Source organism: Mesitornis unicolor, unplaced genomic scaffold (assembly GCF_000695765.1).
Source record: "Mesitornis unicolor isolate BGI_N332 unplaced genomic scaffold, ASM69576v1 scaffold26591, whole genome shotgun sequence".
NCBI classification, from domain to species: Eukaryota; Metazoa; Chordata; class Aves; order Mesitornithiformes; family Mesitornithidae; genus Mesitornis; species Mesitornis unicolor.
In genome coordinates, this window is record NW_010166223.1 from 47,391 (window position 1) to 57,178 (window position 9,788).

Genomic DNA, 9,788 nt, shown 5'->3' on the forward strand with positions numbered 1-9,788 from the left:
TTTAGGCTAGGGAAATCAGGCGGATTAAAGGGGCTGTTTCTCCCCCCCGGCACCGCGTCGGCACCCCTCCACTGCCTGCAGCTTTCTCGCTGCTGCTGGTACGCTCTGCACAGAGGGGGGAGGAGAAAGGGGGGCTGTATTTAAATATATTAATAATGCATAATCCATGCAAATGAAGCTGCCTTTTAATATTACATTAGTGGTGCTGTCAGGCTGCACTGCTTCCCAGGACCCAGGAGTGACGGTGTGTGTGGGGACCGGGCTGGGGAAGGAAGGAGGGGGATGAAAGTCGCCAGAAAACCCTCATACCCCGGCACATCCCCCTTTCTCCCCCTCCACCCCAGCTCCCCCACATCACTTACACTCCTGCTCCCTCCCACCTCCCGCTGCATGACAAATTCCTTGGCTCGCAGCAGGCAATGCAGCCAGGCTCCTCAGTCCCCTAGGCCCCCTCCAGGGACATGAACCCTCCCCATACTCCTCCCCACTCCATACAAAATCTTTGCCCCCCACCTCCAATCTCAGCAATCCTCTCCCTGCTCCATAGCTTGCTTTATATCGCCCTACCTCCAGGATGGGGAGAAGGGTTGTGCTCTCCAGCCTTTAGGGGAAAAGAAGTGGGGAGCACCTCTTAAGTCTGGCCTGCACATGTGCACCCACTTTCTGTGCACACACTGGCCCCCAGCAGAAGACTCTTGCAGTGTGGGTGCCAATGGACCACGGGGCTGTGCACGGCTGCAAGATGCAGCAGGGGCGATGCTCTCTTCCCCGTCACTGAGACCTCCTTCCCCGGGTTGCTCGCAAGGATGTTTGCAAGCATATTGTTCGTGTTACAGACACCCCCCACCTCTGCATAAACACACACACATGCAAAGCACACGCGCGTGTTCACATGCATGCGTGCAGAGGTAGGGGGGGGGCCACACCGGCATACACACACACACAGACAGGAGAGCATTACGCACAGCAGCTCCCAAATATGCTGCCTGCTGCAGCATGAGCAGATTTATGCTGCCTTTCCCCAGCCAGATCCAAGCTCTGGAATGGGAACAGCAGCAGCTGGGCACTTCTGTCTGTCCTGGGATGAGAATAGGATGTGTCTGCTCGTCTCTCTCTCCCCCACCCCCACGCCTCCTCCTTCCCCCTCCTCTTGCTCCCATTCATTCATTCAGCTTCTCCTCCCCCCATCCCATGCCCCAAAAGCAGGAGGATCATTATGCATAAAAATGTAGGCATGCTTCCTCTGGTGGAATAAATGGGCATCCAGACACCCTGCAAGCAATGCATATGCACGTTTGTATGCGTTCGAGTAACTGTCCTGGGCCCCTACATAAATATCCAGGTCCCACCACCACCACCACATGCACACACTCACGCACCCGACAGACACCACGCAATGACTTTTCTGCAGCTAGTCAGCCTCCCAGCAGAGCGGTGTAAAAGCAGAGCAGAGATGTACCTACTCCCCTGCATCCAAACCAGGCGAATGTTCACACACACACACACACACACACACACAGACACATACACACAGAAATCACTGTCTGCAAAGGCTCCCCGACAAAGTTTGCAAAGAGGCAGGGAGCAGGGGGCTGTGGGATGAGGCTGTCTCCTTCTCTCCCACCACCCATAAATGCCAGCAATATACATATATGTCTGTGTATCTATACCTGGATATGCACATGCATGTATGAGTGGGGGTATATACCTATACCTACAGCTATATTTACACATGTATATGTATACACACAGAAAAACACACACATATATACACATATATATGCATGTAACCTCTTGCAAGGTCTGAATAGAAGCAGACCAGTAAAACCCAGCTGCGTGCAGCAAGCCCTGGACCTATTCAGCATCCCAATCCTAAGCAAGTGCACACACACACACACACATGCACACACACAGACACTGAAAGGGAGATCTGTCTCCAAGCCTCTCTCCCTCCCATCACCCCATGTGGGCATTATCTTCCCCCCCGAGGCCCATCGGCCACTTGCCCGTCTCCCTTGCACTCACCCCATGCCTTCATCCTCAGATCAGAGACATCCACCCCCCGGGGAGCGCATGCACGGGGCTGGAGGAGAAAGGCAATCCATCCATCCTGCCCTTCTCCCCCCGGCTCGGTCCTCCCCCTCCAATCTCAGCCGCTTCTCCGAGAGAGGCGACACGGACGACAACAGGGAGCCGAGGACACGCAAGGCAGCTGCACAAGGACTGCACACAAAAAACGTGTCACACACACACGCACACCTACCTGCTTCTGGAGGGGCGATCGCTCTCAGCTTCCAAACGGGGCATGACATAGATGAAGTGGAGACACAAAAAAAACCTGTCTTCAAGCAACTTGCAGCCCTGCGGATGTGTGTGGGGGGTGGGGGTATCCCCCCACCTTGGGTCACCCCTTGGAGCTGTGCTGTCCCCTGCCCCACAGCTGTCTCATTCCCGGCTGCACCTAGGCAGCACTCCCAGCCACGCACACAGGCGAGCACGACAGGCGGGGACGGAGCAGCAGTCCAGGGAGGGCACGCACAGCCGGAGGATTTGCTGTCTTCGCCGCATCCGCATCACTGGGGAAAGAAGAAGGCAGAAAGGGCTGTATTGGCATTTAAAACGCGAGTGATTAATTTGCCACGGGCTTGGCTGATAGAGCTCTGGGATCAGAGCCGGCACCGCTTCTCCCAGCTGGGAAGGCTGTGACAGGAGAAGGTCCCTCTCCCATGGAGCCAGCTCCGAGCTCTCCTCGCCTGCACAGCCACCGCTTCGGTGCAGGCAGAAAGGGGTGGGCCTCCACTGGAGACATGAGCATGCATGCAACAGCTGCTGGGGAACTGCACACACACACACACACACGCAATTTCCTTACAACAGCTGCTGAAGAGCTACACACAACATACAACAGCTTCACGGGAACACACACAAGCAACAGCTGCTGGGGAATCTCTCTCTCACACACACACACACAAATACACACACACACACAGAGATGTTACAGCTTCTCAGAATCAAGGCACTCACAGGAAAATACAACAGCTTCTAGGAACGGTACAGGTACAAGTGCAACTCCTAGGGAGCTACATACATACACACACATATGGCTGCAACAGCTGTAATGCCTACTGACGCAGGTATGTGCAACTGCCATTGGAAACTACACCTTGTTGTATTTGCCAAGAAAACTGGCACATGAAAATGCAACAGGAGGTGGGGGAAACCTTTCATCCACACACAAACGCATGCATGCGACTGGGAAGACTGTCTTTCATACATCCTCTCAAATGAACACACAGAGAAATGCAACAGCTCCTCAGAAATCACTCGTAACCATATACCCCCACAGACATGCAACAGCCTACTGGAGGACCTTCCACCTCCCTGTGCCCAAACCCACACATGCTGTCACGGACATAGATCTTGCCCACAGTCAGAAACAAACATCCATGTGCTCCAGATGCCGGGGAGCCAACCGCGGCTCAGCCCCCAAATATTGCACACAGGCAATAGCTGCTAGGAAACCACCTTACAAAGCACAGAGTAACTCTTAAGAAATGACTCCCCAGTTTCTTCACAGAAAGCACAAACAGAGTGGCAGGTGGACATAAATAATCCCTGAACAGAGACACAAAAGCACAGACCACGACTGAAGGGACACGACGCATCCCTTGCACTCACCGCAGCTGTGGAGGGACTGCCCATCTCACTTGGACACGCACAGACATGCAACAGCTGCAAAGAAACTTGGGAACATAAGACGTTGGATGGGAGCTGGCTTCCTGGGATGTGCAGTCCAGTCTCCTGCTATTCCAGGCAATCACATCATATAATCTTGCTCAGAAATGGCTCAAGGTCCACCTTAGTGCTGTGAGACTATTTGCTCCCTGCTCAGAGGCTGTTCTGGCCCCTGGTCACACTGATGTTAGAAACCTGCCCCAACACCTACATTTACTCATGACCAATTCACTCTCACAGGTTCATGTGCCAGCTGATTGTGTCCTTCACACGAGTATGCAGAGAGGTTGCAAAAACAAATGGAAATGCTTTGAAACCTCCACTTGCAGCTGAACAGACACCATCTTCACCACTGCCTCACACGAACACACACACGTGCAACAGCTGGATGAAGACATTCCCCTCAACATAAACATCAGCATGCTTGCCACTGCTTCTAGGAAAAGAGACACCAAACCCTGCCACCTGCAGCACTCTCATGTGGATAGGTACAGGCATACAAACATATGTAACTGCTGATGGGAAACTAATGGCTTTCTTCAAGCAGTCTCTTCAGTAGAGAAATTATTCTGCCTATTATTACTATTACTAAATGTGTTATATTTTGATGTCCAGTTGCATCTAAAGAAGCTCACCTGTGGCCCACTTCCCCATTCTGCTAGTTACTGTGTAAGCACAGAACAATATAATTACTCCATCTATCTCACACCTACAGATCTATAGGGAGGCGGTGAGCTCCTTTGACCATCCCTGCACATTTTTCTCTCTGTTGGTAGGGAAATAACCCCACATAAATCCAAACCCAGCAAGTACAGGACTGCCCTTAGCCTTCTCACAGGCATGACAGCCTCAGGGACAGGGCACCAAACCCAGAAACACTGTACATGGGGGCAAACAATGAATGAGGAATGAGTTGCCTCCCACTAAACACAGGCAACAAGTGCAAAGGACCCATCCACAAAATTAGCCCCAGGCAACACACACACCACCTAGATGGCACAAAGAAACAAGTTGGTCCACCAGATACCAACACACAAGGTCATCAGCTCTGTTTGAAATTGACATATAGGAAGCTTGTTATATCCTCTTTTATTCCAAACCTGCAAACCCAAGTGGGAAAAACCACACAGACTCAGACACACACACAATCATCAGAGAGACAAGAGGTGAAAAGCTCTGAGGACACTTCCGGATGTTCCCTGGAGCATCTGTAGATTTCTGTTCTCAGTGGATTAAATGCCAAAGCTACTCACCTCACCTGGGATGAGAGGAGAAGTAAGCTTGTCTTGGCAACTACAGACACTAATTTTCTTGCCTTTATCACTTTGAGGGGTTATGACCATGGGGTTTTTCCTCCAAGCTTTTTTGAATCTGAAAGCTAAAGGAACAGAGGCTCGCTTCCATCTTTCTTTACTTCCTCCAAGGTCAGAAGCTGTCTAATCTTAGAGGGCGTTGAAGTGGAAGAAAAGGTTTCCAACTCCAGATTAATGCAGGACTTGCTCCTGCTTCAGTTCCTCCAGGATAATCTTGCAGTCTGTTTTGGATGGGTCTCCCAGAGGCTCTTCTGCTGGCACAGCTCCATTCTGGACTCAGAAATGAGCCTTGTGCTGCCAGGGCCTATGGGGGTCACACAGTACTTGTTCATAATCCCAGGAACAATACTTAAATCCAACAGAACAGAACTGCCCTAAGAGACACACAGAAGCAAGCACCACATCCCCAGTGGTGTGGGACATTTAGGTCCTTGATCTGATTCGAAGCCAGGCCCCCTAGTGCTTATTTGTCCCATTGCAGATGATCATCCAGTAGGTACAGAAGCTCACCCTCATGTTTATTTTGCAGAGACTCTGACCTTGTCAAAAGCCCTGGAAATACTCTGTTGCTTGTTACTTCACAAGTTAAAAACAAACAAACAAACAAACAAAAACACACAAAAAACCCAAAACAAACACTTCACCAAGGAAAAAATCTCCTAAGGATGACATAGATGCTTTAAGTCAGCTGCAGAGGCACCTCATTCTTTATGTCCAGCACTACAGAAGAAGAATGTCCTTCTAATAATTCTGTGCTTATGTCTCTGAGACCACCACCCTCCAGTCAGGCCTGACCTCTCTGCCTCCTTAACAGGGATGGAAACAGCCCCGAGAACTGCCTTGGTTTACACCTCTCTGCTCAGATGCTGCTCTGTTGAGCTGCTACACTCTCTAAGACTGGAGGTGCTGTTAGGGGTGAACAAGGGAGTTGACCTTAATAGAGCAGTTCCCCACTGTTATGCCAACATATGCCAGGGAGCTGCTAAATCCCAGAATAGCCCAGAATCTGGGAGTCACAAAGGTGACGATAAGAACTATTTTTAACCCTTTGTGCCCAGCGTGGGGAGTATTGGAGGCAATTTTCAACGTGGATGGTACCTCTAGGGCGTAGTGGGTGGGAGTGCCACCAGCCCTTCCTCCCCTCTCCCTCATCACTTGGCCCACGTGCCATTTGCTCGCACAAGGAGGTAAGAGTCAGGCAGGGAAGGCAACCACGCAGCCTGCGCTGCCTTCAGTGCGTGCTGCCAGGGAAGGGAGTCTCTCTGGGAGCGTTTCCAGCTCATGGAGCCGACAGACCAGCCCTTCTCCCTCTCTGTCTCTTCCTCTGCCTGTCTGCCCATCTCCCCCAGGGGGTACAATCAGGTCCCACAGCTAGGGAAAACGGGCCCTGGGAGAAGGCTGGGCTCTGCCCTCGCTGCAGTCAGAATCTCTCCACTGATCTATACTGCGGTGAGCAGTGACAGATTGATTTTACAGCTCTGCTTGGAGCCGGCCGCTGGCCCTGGGCTGTGGATGAATCAGCTTTCTCTGGGCCTTGGCTTTTATTTCATTATTTTCCTGCAACTTCCCTCACAGGCAGCTAAAGAGAGAGCGAGATGGAGAAAGACGAAGTTGACAGGTTTCCTTCCCTGCTCGTGTACTCCCAGCCTCCCAGCTTGGCTTTGGGACTCCAGGAGGAGAGAGGGAAGGGATTGTTTTCCAGGGACTGACAGCTGTCAAGGATAAAGACAGGAGGCTCCTTCTATATGGGCAGCTGCACATTGCAATATCCGTGGGAGATGGCAAGTACTACGTAAGTGCTGCGTATCATGAATGGTTCCTGCACCATTACGCGGATGCCTCATTCTCTGACGAGTGAAGTAAGAGCCCATTTTTCATTACAAAGAGGCAGCGTGTTTGGAAATAATATCCCATGAATGCATCAGGCATTAACCTGCTCAGAGCCTCCAGGGTGGAAGTGTTTCTAGGTTCTCCCCAAATAGCTGTGGACCTAGAGGAGAGGGCAAGGGCTCCACACCACTGTCTCCATCAAGCTGAGAGGTCTCTGAGCACACCACAGCCTGGAGGTTCTGCCAGGATGAGGTGGCAACTCCAGGCATGGAATTGACTTTCTTCCTTTTCCTGGTAGTGGATATTACAGACATTGCCCAGGGGAGCCAGGCTCAGTCCTAACTTTGTTGGTTATTGTGGCATCAAGAAGAAGAGCAACTGTGAACTCAACTAAGGAGGAAGCAGTGAAATTAACGGGCAGAAAGGTGTCGAGTTTTCCAGCCCTAATCTGGAACTACAGTGGGGCAGAACAGAGGCACCAAGCCAGCATGTAACTGTCATGTTCCTCTCCATACCCCAATACCCCAGAAATGAAGAGGCAGGAACAAACCTCTCTTCTGTCAGACTTGCTGTTGAAAAAACCCTTTGTCAGAGCTGAAGATCTGCTTGGGGGTCCCTCACCTGTGCTGACACCTGCCCTGCAAGAGAAGGAATAGCCAAGGGAACCCACCACCAGTCTGGTCTGCTCCAGCCTTCTTCCCACTCACTCACCTCCCAAGAGGGGCTTCACATCACCATGGGTGGCACATTCATTGCAATGGGTTCAGGATGCCTTCGAGCTTTTTTCTGCCTTGTCACAGAGCTCTCCAACAGCAGAGACTGCCTGGGGAAGGAGGGTTCCTTAGAGAAGAAATGCCAGATTTACCGAAAATGGACAGCTAGGACATTATGTCAGTGGCTCCCCCAGGCTCACACATATCCTTTCTCTCTCCACCTGCCCCTGAGCAAGGATCAGAGAGTGGCCTTGAAGATGTCCAGAATGGCTCAAGCTGTCAGAAGGCAAGGGCCTTTTGATCTGTGAAGATCAAGGGGTGGGAGGAGAAAGGGAGGGGAAAGGAAGAGAAGGAAGAGGGGAAAAGCAGGAGGGAGAGGTTTCCCAGAGGTCTGTCCCAGCAAGAGGGAGGGAGGCAGCAAAGTCTATCTCATCCACTTTGTGTAATCTTTTAATCTCTTGGTTTTTAATCTTTCAAATCAGGAATGAGACACATCATTAAGAGCAGAAGAAATCCCAGTTGGAAGGGAGATGAGGATGGTGAAGGAGACAAAAAGGTCTCTTTTTTCTAGGCCTTTCTGCCTTGTTCCCTTTCTCTAAGTCTCAATCTTCCCCCTCCATTTTTCTTTGCTTACAAGCAATAATATAGGTAGTGACCTAGCAGACACAGAAACATACTTGAGGGCCTCGGCACCTGGAGAAAGGGCAGTGCCATGGTCTCTGTGCTACACAGGTCAAGCCCTCCCATGGCAACAGTCTATGACAGCACAGAGGCACAAGGCTCAGTGCCCCAACTCATCTTGAAAGTCTCTTTTGGAGCCAGAGATGAACAGCAAACATTGCCAGCAAAGTCTGTCCTTGTTAGAGTCAGGGTGATCCAAAGAAGCCAGCCCACCCCTCACTAGGAGAGAAGAGACAAGTTTTTGGAGGGCAAGGGAGGACCTGGTGGCATCTGACTCCCTCATGCCACAGCCTCAGGCTGGGTGCTCCGTGTCTCAGCTTCCCCCATCTGTCCAATTCTGTGGATAGTAATCCTCACCTCAGAGGGTGATTCCAAGAGGTTAATGAATTAACATTCATAAAAGCTTTAGATAAAGGGCTAAGGATTATTACTGTTGTTATGCATGGAAACAGCTCCTAACTAGCACTTCCCACCTCCTCCCTCCTTCGAGCCTAGGGGATCATCTGACACAGATCCTGCCACTCAGGAGTTCCCCCAGAGATGGAATTACAGGGAGAGTAATGGAGAGGGCTGCAGGCTGCCAGAGACGGTAATCAGAGGAAGACAAATTGGGGGCACTCTATCAACCAGCAACCCATGCCAGACTGTGAGGTTGAGAGCCTCTCCACTCACTCTCTAACCAGCAGTGACAGGTCCATCCCACTCCCAACGAAGTTCAGCAAAAAACAGCCACTAAATTCTGACTATGGCAAGCCAGCCCCTCCTCTTGCCCTTTCAAGGCTGTTGAATGACCTGAGATAGTAGCACAAGATAGATTTGCTTTAAGGAAAGCTAAATCCCAAAAGGAAACCTCTGTGCTGCTCGCTTGGGGCAAGATTCAGAAACAACCCAGAGAGACAGTCCCTTCATAGGCATGAGAAGAGGCTAGCTGGGATCAGATTTTGGTGTCTTAAATCTTGTGTAAAATGCTTTCCAGGCTGAAAATGGGAACTAATTCAAGGCAGGAGTCTTAATGTTATACATCTCTCTCTTACACACAAGCATAACCTCAAGAGAGAAAAACCCTCCCTAACTCGCCTACTATAAATATACCAAACCACTTAAAATGGCTACGTTAAAAGAGAGCTGGTAATTTGATAGTGGTCTCCACTTAATTAGATTAGGCTCTTCTTGAATTCAAGGGCTGTAAGCAGCTGATCCTCCTTTCTTTTTCAGTATTATCCTGTCAGCTGTCATGCTGATGTGACCATCAAACCTCCCTCCATGCTTGGTCCTCATGGGATGCTGACAGGGAAACCCTGGGTGACCAAGAGCTGTTGTCAGGCAATGACCCAGCAGAGCATTTATATACATGCCCCTCAGGCTGCACTGAAATGCCCACTTGATGGAGCAGGGGCAAAGTGTTCCCTCAGCCAAGGCGAAGCTTCAGGAGCAGGTATGGTCTAGGGGCTGCAGCTGGGACAAGTTTTCTGCTGAGACACCAGCTCATATTCACTGGCCAAGCAATGCTCTTCCC